General features: G+C 45.4%; 1 protein-coding gene across 2 annotated transcripts in view; it reads right to left on the bottom strand.

Moving 5' to 3' along the window:
- Positions 1-6,160, bottom strand: part of PABPC1 (poly(A) binding protein cytoplasmic 1) — a 33,189-nt gene extending 27,029 nt beyond the window's left edge. For both annotated transcript variants that reach the window (XM_073632053.1, XM_073632052.1), the window contains exon 1: positions 5,762-6,160. The gene's annotated coding sequence lies outside the window, so the exon portion shown is untranslated. The remainder of the gene's footprint in view (positions 1-5,761) is intronic.
- Between the last annotated feature and the right edge of the window lie 5,930 nt (positions 6,161-12,090).

The raw sequence follows: 12,090 nt of genomic DNA, 5'->3' as shown, positions 1-12,090 counted from the left end.
ACCAGGGCAGGGGGGTATGACAAAAAAAAAAAAAAGCGTCAATCTCACTCATTTCAATAGCCAGAATACATTTTGGCTAATGAAATGAATAAACGAGCACTTGACAACTAATCGCATCTAGATGCATTTGCACGCGCAAGCATTTTTACTGCCAAGAGTAGAGTAGACGTGTACTTTATCTGAAATGATCAGGCTAGTGCTCAGTTCCACATATGTAGATCACTGTGCTGTATTATGTGAGCTGTCAGAATAGATATACTCCATATCTGTGTCAGTTATGAAAAGCATGTCAAATCTGCATTGCCTTTAAAAACTTTTCAAAGCAACAGTTCCTACATTGACTTAACTGCAGGCAGGAAACTAGTAATATTAGCTTTGTTATTTGGCTCAGCAAATGGCTGGCTAGGAGAGGTGCTGTTGGCAATGAGCCAATCAGGCTCTGCTGTGATGCACATGTGCTAATAGGCAACATGCTGATAGGAGGAGACAAGAAAGCATGCTGTTATGACTTTACTGTTAAGTCAGCAGAATGGAGATATGTTCCTAGCAAGCTGTGCTGCTGAACAGAACGGTGACCTGGCTTGATAACTGGAACACAGACCAATGGCAAAGAACGACAAAATAACTTGGTGTACAGTTTACATGCAAGTGCTTGAGCTGTATATTGCTTAGTAACTAGGATAAAAACAGCAGTTTTATGGTCCCACATAGCCAAGCCCTAAACATTCCAGGAACATTGTGCTGTGGACCTCATGTACAACACTGCATCTAAATACCACAATGTGCTAAAAGGGGAACACAATCAGAGTCATAATGTTTACATGAAGCCGATGGATCATATTTGCACTTGTACATTTTGTCAGATTAGAATTACACAGCTTTGTATGCTAACAGTTCTATGAGCGATCATTTAGGATCTTCCTGAACTACAGAAAACAGTTAGCAGGTACAATGCAGGCACATGCTATTGCATGGGCTGTGCAGCAACTTATGACCCCCAACAACCCCCCAAACCCAGGGTGCTCTATACTGAGACAGACCAAGTTTTCTGGTCTCCAGTACAGACTTCGTCCCTGCCTATCAAATGCACCTTGCTAAAGGCTCATTGTGATGGTGTTCTTGCTAACCAAAACTAAGGTACGTATAGTAGAAATAGGCAGAGCCAGCACCAAATCAGGAATTATGCTGAGTGCCATTATTATACAGTAAGCAAAAGGATATTTTTTTTTAAACTGTCATCTGTACATAATCACAAATGCTGTATAGAACTGGGTTTTACTATAGTTTATACAGGAACTGAACTCTAGAAAGGCAAAAGAGGCAAATAGCCACCAGTATTGCCATGTTGGTGTGGGGGCAGCCATCTTGGAAGAGGGAGGGCTTTTCTTCTGTTTTTGGGAGGCCTACACTAGTGAGATTTACTCCAATGCTGACCAAGCACTGGTCCCAACTGTATAAGATATCAGCCCCAACTCTTTGCAGTTCTTATAATCCACAGCAAAACCCTAAAAACACAATACACAGATCCAGTATAGAAGAATGTCAGCTAAAGCATCTGAGCAGTAAATTCTATAGGCCTAGCCGCAGTTTAAAAACTTTGCATGGAGCATGACTGAGCTGGCATATTCTAAGAAACCAAATGTGCAACACCATCCTATCAAATGTATTGTGTACTAGCTTCTACCCCATTGTATACAACTCTAGGCATTTCACAGGTAATTCGCACTTTTTCCCCAATAACCGAAGTTCATACTGTTTGCCCTACAAATAGAGATTTACAATAGGATCTGAGCAAAGGAACACAACCTTAAAAAAGGGATGTGCAAGCACTAAGGTGGGGGAAGGGGGTCCTACTGGAGTAACTCTGCAGGGGGAGGGAGCCGAGAAGTCTGGCAGACTTTCTAAATTTAGGCTGGATTCACATTTATGTGCCGCCCCACCACACCTCCGAGTTTCCCATGAAATCAAAGGAAACGCATCAAAATATTAATGCAATTAAAATGGTCACATGTTTAACATATCATGATGTACTTTGAATGAGGATACCAACGTGCACCATAAGGCATCCACAAACATTCACATGTGTTTCCATTAACTTCAATAAAAAACACATTAGCAAGCACTGGGCCAAAGCAAGTGTGTATTTGTGAACATTGAGCATGACTCTGGTATAACAATCTTACCATCACACAACACTGTGCACACTGCAAGGGATAGGCAATGGTGGGCTGGCTGTACTGAGGAGGTGGTTCAGTAAAAAAGAAGTTATTTACTAATGAAAGTTACATCTGAGACATGCAGCGGCACACTAAATTATAGTTTACAGCAAGAATGAGAACCATCCTTGCTTTTGATAACAAAATTGTGTCACCAGTGATGAGGAACCAAAAACTGTCTTTGTAATTCATGAGAAATGTAAGCAAAACAAGTAAGGCTACATTAACACCTCCCTCTTATCCTTGACAGAGGGGGGTGATCTGTAGTAAAAAGATAGCAGGGATCAATGCCAACTGATAACAACCCAAAGGCAGAGAGTACAGGACATTAGCAGCCCACATGAATTCTGATATATCCATAATATTTACATCAACCTACATAGTAACACTTCCTCCTTTACCCCAACACCAATGCAGGAAACAACTCCTAAAGCTCCCCTCAATGTCACCATGCCCCCCCCCCCCCCAACATGACCACAGAGAGGGAAGGGAGTAGTGGGGGCCGGAAGGTGGAGAGCAGGCGCCCTGTGGGGGCTGGAAGGTGACAGTGAAACCCACCACACATCCCATCCCCCAACAGGCAACAACCCGAGGGTTTTGGTACCTCTACACTAAAGGATCTGTGTTCAGGCTTGATGAAGACTAGCATCTCCTAATGGCATTTCTGTAACCTGGTAAGCCTGCCATTGCCACTTCCTATCCCAGGGTGAACAACTATAGTGAGCAGCATTGTTAGGACAGGGAGCATGTGAGGATTACATAACATTTCATTCCCACACATAACAAGGTTTTGTAGTCCATGGAGAGATCAGTGAACACCACTATTTACAAACATCCAAAAACAAAGAATACAGGAAAGTCATCAGCTCACAAGATTTCTGGACTAACCAACAGTTTTTCTTGCACTTGCTGAACAAATACAATAAAACAATTTCAGTGATATATTTTGAAACTAAAGGCACCATTACTTACCTCCTCTAACAACTCAGGCCCTTTACCAGCATGCCTTCTCCAGGTGATTGTTTTAAGGTAGCTCCCCTGGCAGAGTGTTTATAGCACAAAGGGAACCTGCCAGCATGCAAAGCTCAATTTACATGCCAAAGACTGAAAAAGCAAGTCCCCTGCTCACGGGTTTTGGTTAAATGACTAAAGTTTCACTGAAAGGCAACAGCTTTTATTTTAACATTACCTGCATTAACCCCTGGGAACCACCCTCTCTCCTCCCACAAACACACCCACCTCCTCCCACCCCCTATACACTTTTTTATTCTAACTTGGTCATCTCCTGCCATTACCTCTTCCCAGCCTAGGGTGACATCTGTACTGAGCAGCAATTCCACACCAGGAAAGGTGGTGCATTACGGCTACATAACACCACCTTGCTCTCCCACATACCAGAGGAGAGGTGTTTTGTAGTCCATGGAGATGAGTGAACAATGCTAACAGGTAAAAGTCCACAGGCAGAGAGAACAGGAAGTTATCAGCCAACATGTGACTGGATGAACTTTTTTTGCACACTTGTTGAATATAATAAAACAGTTTCAGGGACACATTTAAAGTGGAACTAAGGGCACTACACCTACTTCCTCCATGAAGCCAGTCAGATGGATTGGAATTTGGCTGGTTCAGCGGGTGCTGGCCGAATGTCAATCGATGGGCAAAAGTCAAATGATCAACTTCAGTACAACCAGACTGTTGGATTGTTTGGGGTGATTACTGCCACCAGCTATCGCTGTATTCTGGCGGAGGGGAACCTTCTGTTAGAATAGCGCAGTGGTAGGGATTCACCCAACAATGAATGTCTTCATGGGGGGAATCGAGCAATTTGCTCTCTTCGACCCCAGGCTGAAGGAAAGCAAATTGCTTAAAGGGGTTGCAAACCCTCCATGTTTTTTTCACCTTAATGCATCCTATGCATTCAGGGGGAAAAGACTTCTGACACTGACCGGCCCCCCAGTTTTACTCACCTGAGCCCATACATTCCCTGGGCGGAGAGGATCCCATCTGCAGTCCCAAGTCACACAAGTGTGAAAGGGGCCTTAGTAAAATAGTAATATCTTAACACGCAAAGGTGCAGCGCTAAAAAGGTGTAACCAAAATAAACTCCTATCTATACCATAAAGTGCATCAGTAATCATGCCAGGAGAATACGTTTATGGCATAGCTAGAAGTTTATTTTATTCAATCGCTGACATTCCTTTTTAAAAAGCTTTGTAAGTGCAGGAATATTACAGCACAGACAGTACATGTCTCCTATAATAGCAGTCTGCCTGAGCAAAAAAATGCCTTCAGCTCCATTTTAACAAGAAGCAAACAAGCAAGACTTTACATACACTGGGACTTGGTTTACACTTGCCAACTCAAAAGTAATCTGTGGTGGATCACTTTACAGGAGGCGTTTACCAGGCATGAAGGAGATATGTAGCAGTCCCACCTTCTGGTTTAACCCGGTAAAGGCCACAATCCTGTACACTGCATGCTGTCATGGTGCAGCTCCATTCAATCACAAGGTTGTAGAACTGCCAGCCAAATGTAACAAGAGGAGGATTCATGTGATCAACACAAACCGGATGTCTTTGCAGCTTGAGGGGGAGGTAAAACCAAGGCTTATTTTTATAACACCCCCCCCCCACATGCAAGTGTAAACAAACCCTTACACTACCCTCTCCCCACCAATGCCAGTGGTGGTCCTATGGCACATCAATATCTGATACCAGTCTAAACTCCCCCACACCTTCACATACCCTATAATACTCCGACACCCCCCAGACCACCTCTATAGACCCTATAACACTTCCACAAACCCCATACCCCCTCTATGCACCCCATACCCCCTCCACGCACCCCATACCCCCTCCACGCACCCCACAGTAGACCTACACACCCCACAGTAGACCTACGCACCCCATACCCCCTCCACGCACCCCATAGTACATCCACTCACACCAAACCCTCTCCGTGAACCCCATAGTACATCTACAGATCCCATAAACCCCTCCATGCACCCCATAGTACATTACACACCCCATACCACATCTAGGCCCCCCCATAGCACTTCCACTCACACCAAACCCCCTCCATGCACCCCATAGTACATCTACAGATCCCATAAACCCCCATACCACATTACCTACACCATACCCCATCTAGGGCCCCCATGCACCCCATCCACTCACATCAATCCCCCTCCATGCACCCCATAGTACATCTACAGACCCCATAACAACCACATATGTGTCATAGCGCCAGTATGCGCCCTATAGTAGAGCCCATAATACGAGCAATGAATCGTACATAATACACGGTGATGAAGTAGGCCTCGTCCTCCTCCGTATGGCGGAGCTCCTCGTGTGAGGACCCCTCAGGCCCGGGTGTAGGAGGAGTGAAGGCCCGGGTTCGGAGTTGTCAGGAAGCCGCCATGCTCCCCGGGCCTGTATGACAGAGGAGGCCTCTCCATGGAGCTCTGCGGAGCCGGCCGGTCCCCTCAATCCCCGGTTCCCCCATCCCCCGGTCCCTCTCTTCCCCCTCCCCCGGTCCCCGCTTACCTGTAGTCGGAGAGTCGTCGGGTCTCTTCGGGTTCCTCTTAATGGTATGTTTTCCGTTACTTATTCCGGTTTTTTTTTTCTTTTGTATTTTACACGGAGTGCTCGAGCGTTAAAATCAGAACAGAGAAGGGCGGCGGCGGGAAAAGAACGATTCTTCTTCGCTTTTTTTAAAATCAAACGCAGAAAAAATAAAAATAAAACGCGTCGCGATGAGAGAAGAGGACGGGGATTTTTCTGGTTTTTTCGAGGGATTTTGTGATTTTTTTTTTATTTTTTAATTTTTTTTATGAATAAGAAATGTGTGCCGAGGCCAGGCTTCGGAGCACACACTCACACACAGCACTAACAGCCGGGGTAGTTGGGGAAGAGACAACATCTCTCCGCCTCTCAATTTATAGGGACGCACGCACGCCCGGCGTGCTCTGACGCAGATGACGTGTGGTAGAGAGGGGCTCCGCCCCGCCACCCGTGACTGACGAAAGAGAGGGGGAGGGGGCGTGGTCCCACAAGGAAAAGAACGTGACACGGTGGAGTTGGATAGCCACGCCTATGTGGCGGTAGAGGGCGTGCCTTGATGGATGCCTAGTGGGCGGTGTCGTCGGCCATTTTGTGGATGGGGATGGGATGACGACATTGCAAAGTTGGAAACCAAAATCAAATATGGGGCCGCTTAGTTGCAGTGTTATGAAATTACTAGGGGGGTCCGTATAGACAGAGCTAGGGGCTGGCTGGAGAGAACGCCCTGAGCAGACCGAGCGCTTAGTAACGGCGCGACGCACCGTAGGGCATGCCGGGAAATGTAGTTCAAAAAACGTCACCGGAAGGCGGGGCTTGTTCTTACCACGTGTGCAGCACATGGAGTGCAGAAAATGGAGTCACATGGATACGCCGATTTGAAATATTTAATAAAGCTCACGTGTCTTGATATTTTTTCCTAATTGGGTCCAAATAAAGTGTCTTTCCAGGCTAAACTGCTGGTATAAGCCCCTCCCTCTAAGTTTTGTTGCTGCGTCTCCTTGGGGCAGTTTTACCTCACTTGCTGTCCTGGTGACCCCCATGACTGTTGAGACAGGAAGTGACTCCTTTCAGCCTGTGATTGAGACCTGATCACTTGTACTGGTTCACATATATGCGATACGGGAACCAGTGCGATTCTAGTGAGGGTTCCCGCATCACATCCTGCCGGCGGTTTTACACTGACATGTGCGAACCGCAGCGGGTGTCAATGTAAAGTTAATGACACCCCCAGATTGGATTGCAGTGCAAACTGCCAAATGGCGCATGAACCAGATTGCATAGGTGCGAAAACACCCATGCGATCCGATTCCAGTGCGTACCAAAAGAAAAAGGGTCATGCACCATTTTGATGCGATTTCAGCCATACACACTGTACGGCTGAAATCGCATGTGATGCGGTGCGATTCCTGTGCGAATCACATGCAGTGTTTGCGTCCCACCAGTGTGAACCTAGCCGCAAAAAAGGGGGTCCTGTGTGAGTTTGGTGTGGTGCGAATTTCAGCTCCATAGACTCCTATGGGGTCGGACTGAAATCGCAGTCCTGTGTTTACATTGGTGCGATTTTTTTTTGCCTAGATTTTATAGAAAATGAAAGCGCAGATGTGACCACTCCCCTCACAAATTTGCACAGAAACCGGACACGCCAAACAGAATTTGCATTGCAATGTAAAGAAAAAATTGCCATGCACGTTTGCACCGTGTACCGCTTTAAATTCGTACTGCATCAGTGTGAACCGGGGCTTAGTCATTTATCCGAGCTATATGACAAAACTGACACAATGCCCCCATACACACAGGTGAGGGATCCTCCACGCTGTTCCATAGATCCCTTCACTTCCTGTTCCATCGTCAAAACAGGAAGTGAGAGAAAATGCCTCCAAAGTGAGGGAATCCTGGTGTGTCACCTTTATTGGGTATACGTTAAAGTGGAACTTTAATCAGAAAATGAAGTCGTGCTAGATCACTTCAGGCTGGCCCCTTTTGCAGGTATAGCACGTAAAGGTCTAAACTGTTTAACCACTTGACCCCTGGAAGATTTACCCCCCTTCATGACCAGGCCACTTTTTGCAATACAGCACTGTGTTGCTTTAACTGACGCTGTACCCAAATACAATGTATGTCCCTTTTGCCCCCACAAATAGATCTTTCTTTTGGTGGTGTTTGATCACCTCTGTGGGTTTTATTTTTTGCGCTATAAACAAAAACAAAAAAAAGACTGACAATATTTAAAATAAAAAAATATTTTTTACTTTTTTTACTTTCTGCTATAAAACAATCCAAAAAAAAAAATAGAAATTGCCTAATAAATTTAGGCCAATAAGTATTCTGCTGCATATTTTCAGGCAAAAAATCCCAATAAGCGTATATTGATTGGTTTACACAAAAGTTATAGCGTCTACAATCTATGTTTTTTTTAATTTTTTTATTTGTAGCGGGACTGCAATACTGTGGCGGACAATCTGACACTTTTTGGGAACCAGTGACACTAATACAGTGATCAGTGCTAAAAACATGCACTGTCACTGTATTAATAAACAAAAAAAGACTGACAATATTAAAAATAAAACAATATTTTTTACTTTTTGCTATAAAACATCAAAAAAAAATGTAAATGTCTTAATAAATTTAGGCCAATATGTATTCTGCACCATATTTTTGGACAACAAAATTGGCAATAAGTTTTAGCCTCTAAAAAAATGATGGGATATATATATATATATATATATATATATATATATATATTTTTTATAACGGGACTGCAATATTGCTGTGTACAATCTGACACTTTTGACACTTTTTGGGAACCAGTGGCACCAATACAGTGATCAGTGCTAAAAATATGCACTGTCACTGTACTAATGACACTGGCCAGGAAAGGGTTAACTGTGTGCCTAGCCAGAGTTTTACTACAGTATGTGTGCTGCTTTTACTAGGGGAAGAGATGGAATTTATTCCCTGCTTTGCAGGGACTCAAACTCCATCCCTCGCCCCCCCATTCAGAACTGAGATCTAGCTTGTTTATATAGGCAGATTGCAGTTCTGTCTCTCTGCCCGACGATCAGTGGGTGCCGGAGGACATCGAATACCCGGCACCCGCTGATCGGCTTTCACTGTGTATAATGACGTATGCATGTGCACTCCCTACCCGGAATTATCAGATCACATATATATATATATATATATATATATATATATATATATATATATGTATGTGATCTGGCACACAGCTGCTGGCTTGTAGCAGTAAAACTGCTATAGGGCGGACGGTAAGCAGTTAAGGTAGAACTATAGGCATTTATTTTTTTTTGGATAGAGTAAGGGAGGGTTATAACTTTAATCAGATGTTTTTTTCCCATCCATGTCCTATTGGAGAGATTTCCCTTCACTTCCTGCCCCATAGCCACAAACAGGAAGTGAGAGGAAACCCCTCTGTTCCTATTCTGTGGAGAACCTAAAATTAGGATTTTCTGTCATTTACATTCTCAGTGATAACAGTAAACAGGACAAACATAGAGAAGAATCTCCCTAATAGGGACACAGACAACAATAAAAAATAAAACCTGAGGGCTCTTCTTTTGCCTTTATCAGATATACTTTAACCACTTGCCCAGACCAATTTTCAGCTTTCAGCACTGTCACACTTTGAATGACAATTGCGCGGTCGTGCAGCACTGTACCCATATAAAAGTTTTCACACAAATAGAGAATTCTTTGGTGGTATTTAATCATCACTGGGTTCTTATTTTTTTGCTAAACTAACGAAAAAAGAGCAAACATTTAAAAAAAAAAAAAAAAAAATGTTTTTCTTATGCCGGCCATACATGGTTCGAATTTCGAAAGAATTTTTCTTTTTCGAAAATCGTATCTAAGAATTCTCGTACGAATTTCGCACCATTAGTGGGCTGCAGCAACGGCCGATTTTCGATCAAATTTGAGGAATCGGACATGTTGGAAATTTTTAGAAAAACAAACGATTTTCTAATCAATGATGGGAGAATCGTGCGAGAAATTTAATAAGAAAAGAAAATTTACGGAGAGAAAAGAAGATTCCCGGCCATGAAAATTCTTTTCTGTAGCAACATGAGGTGAAATTGAAGGCTTGGTCGGCCGAATTTTGAAAATCAATGGTGGCATCATCGGATCACAAAAAAACCCCCGAACTTTCTGATTTTGAAAAGAAAATTAATTCGAAATTTGACCGTGTATGGCCTGCCTTAGTTTCTGTTATAAAAATTAGTGAACAGGTACATTTTCTCCTTTACTGGTGTGTGCTGATGAGGCTGCACTGATGGGCACTGATGATGTGGCACTGGTGGGCACTGATAGACGGCACTGATGAGGCAGCACTGGTGGGCACTGATAGGCGGCACTGATGAGGCAGCACTGGTGGGCACTGATAGGCGGCACTGATGAGGCAGCACTGGTGGGCACTGATAGGCGGCACTGATGAGGCAGCACTGGTGGGCACTGATAGGCGACACTGATGAGGCAGCACTGGTGGGCACTGATAGGCAGCACTGATGAGGCAGCACTGGTGGGCACTGATAGGCGGCACTGATGAGGCAGCACTGGTGGGCACTGATAGGCGGCACTGATGAGGCAGCACTGGTGGGCACTGATAGGCGGCACTGATGAGGCAGCACTGGTGGGCACTGATAGGCGGCACTGATGAGGCAGCACTGGTGGGCACTGATAGGCGGCACTGATGAGACAGCACTGGTGGGCACTGATAGGCGGCACTGATAGGTGGCACTGATGAGGCAGCACTGGTGGGCACTGATAGGCGGCACTGATGAGGCAGCACTGGTGGGCACTGATAGGCGGCACTGATGAGACAGCACTGGTGGGCACTGATAGGCGGCACTGATAGGTGGCACTGATGAGGCAGCACTGGTGTGCACTGATAGGCGGCACTGATAGGTGGCACTGATGAGGCAGCACTGGTGGGCACTGATAGGCGGCACTGATAGGTGGCACTGATGAGGCAGCACTGGTGTGCACTGATAGGCGGCACTGATGAGGCAGCACTGGTGGGCACTGATGAGACAGCACTGGTGGGCACTGATAGGCGGCACTGATAGGTGGCACTGAGGCAGCACTGGTGGGCACTGATAGGCGGCACTGATGAGACAGCACTGGTGGGCACTGATAGGCGGCACTGATAGGTGGCACTGATGAGGCAGCACTGGTGTGCACTGATAGGCGGCACTGATGAGGCAGCACTGGTGGGCACTGATGAGACAGCACTGGTGGGCACTGATAGGCGGCACTGATAGGTGGCACTGATAGGTGGCACTGATGAGGCAGCACTGGTGGGCACTGATAGGCGGCACTGATGAGGCAGCACTGGTGGGCACTGATGAGGTGGCACTGACTGGCAGCACTGATGGGCAAGGATTGGCACTGATAGGCAGCACTGATGATCAGGACACGGACGATCAGTGCCCAGATTATCAGTGTACATGTCCCCTTCACGCTGGATGGTTACCGGCACTGCCTCTTTTCCTTTTTTCCTACGCAGTGCAAGGCAACCCACTGCCTCACACCGCACGGCTGGCAATTGAACTTTATAAGATAAGATCTCTGTGAAATCTCAATAAAGTTCTTTTTTTTTTTTTTTTTTTTTTGACTCTGCTTATCTTGCTCCCTGTACTAAGAAATAAAGTTCATTTGAAATATAAAAAAAAAAGGAAATAGTGCGATCAGCCAAGCTCAGTACATCATCACTGAGCTGATCTCTGCCCCACCGCACCACACACCAGCTGCTGCGTTGCAATGCATAGGCTGGTGTGAATAAGCCTTAACACTTCGATGTGCAGTGGTGACCAGTGTCACTGAGAAAGATGGTGAGGGGGAATCCAAAATTTCAGAGTTGTCCCCAGAACATGAGGTGAGGGGAAATCTTTTAATGGGGACAGCTGTCTAAGAGGAAAATTCCCACTTTGGGCAATTCCTCTGAACTTCCTGTTGCGTCTCTGGGACAGGAAGTGAAGGAAAATGTCCACTAATGTTACCCAGGCAGCAAACAAATAAATAAGCTGATAGGGGTTTTAACTCTGTCCTACTATATAGAAACATGTCTGCAAGCACGATCGTCCAAAGTTTGTTTGCTGCCACTTATGGAGCACTTGTTGCTATGTGAAAGCTTTCATGGTAGAGTGTAAAGCACACAAAGAGCCTTACAAAGTAGTGAGTTTTCTCTGTGATCCCAGGGGGACTGAGTGGTAGGGCGGATTACTTTCTTGTTTGGTAAAAGGAAAAAATGTAACCTTTTGCCGACCCGCTCACAGCAGATGTACTGCGAGCTGGCG

This window comes from Aquarana catesbeiana, linkage group LG05 (genome assembly GCF_042186555.1).
Source record: "Aquarana catesbeiana isolate 2022-GZ linkage group LG05, ASM4218655v1, whole genome shotgun sequence".
In the NCBI taxonomy this organism is placed as follows: domain Eukaryota; kingdom Metazoa; phylum Chordata; class Amphibia; order Anura; family Ranidae; genus Aquarana; species Aquarana catesbeiana.
The sequence above is the reverse complement of the archived record's forward strand: the minus strand, read 5'-3'. Positions and strand labels throughout refer to the sequence as shown.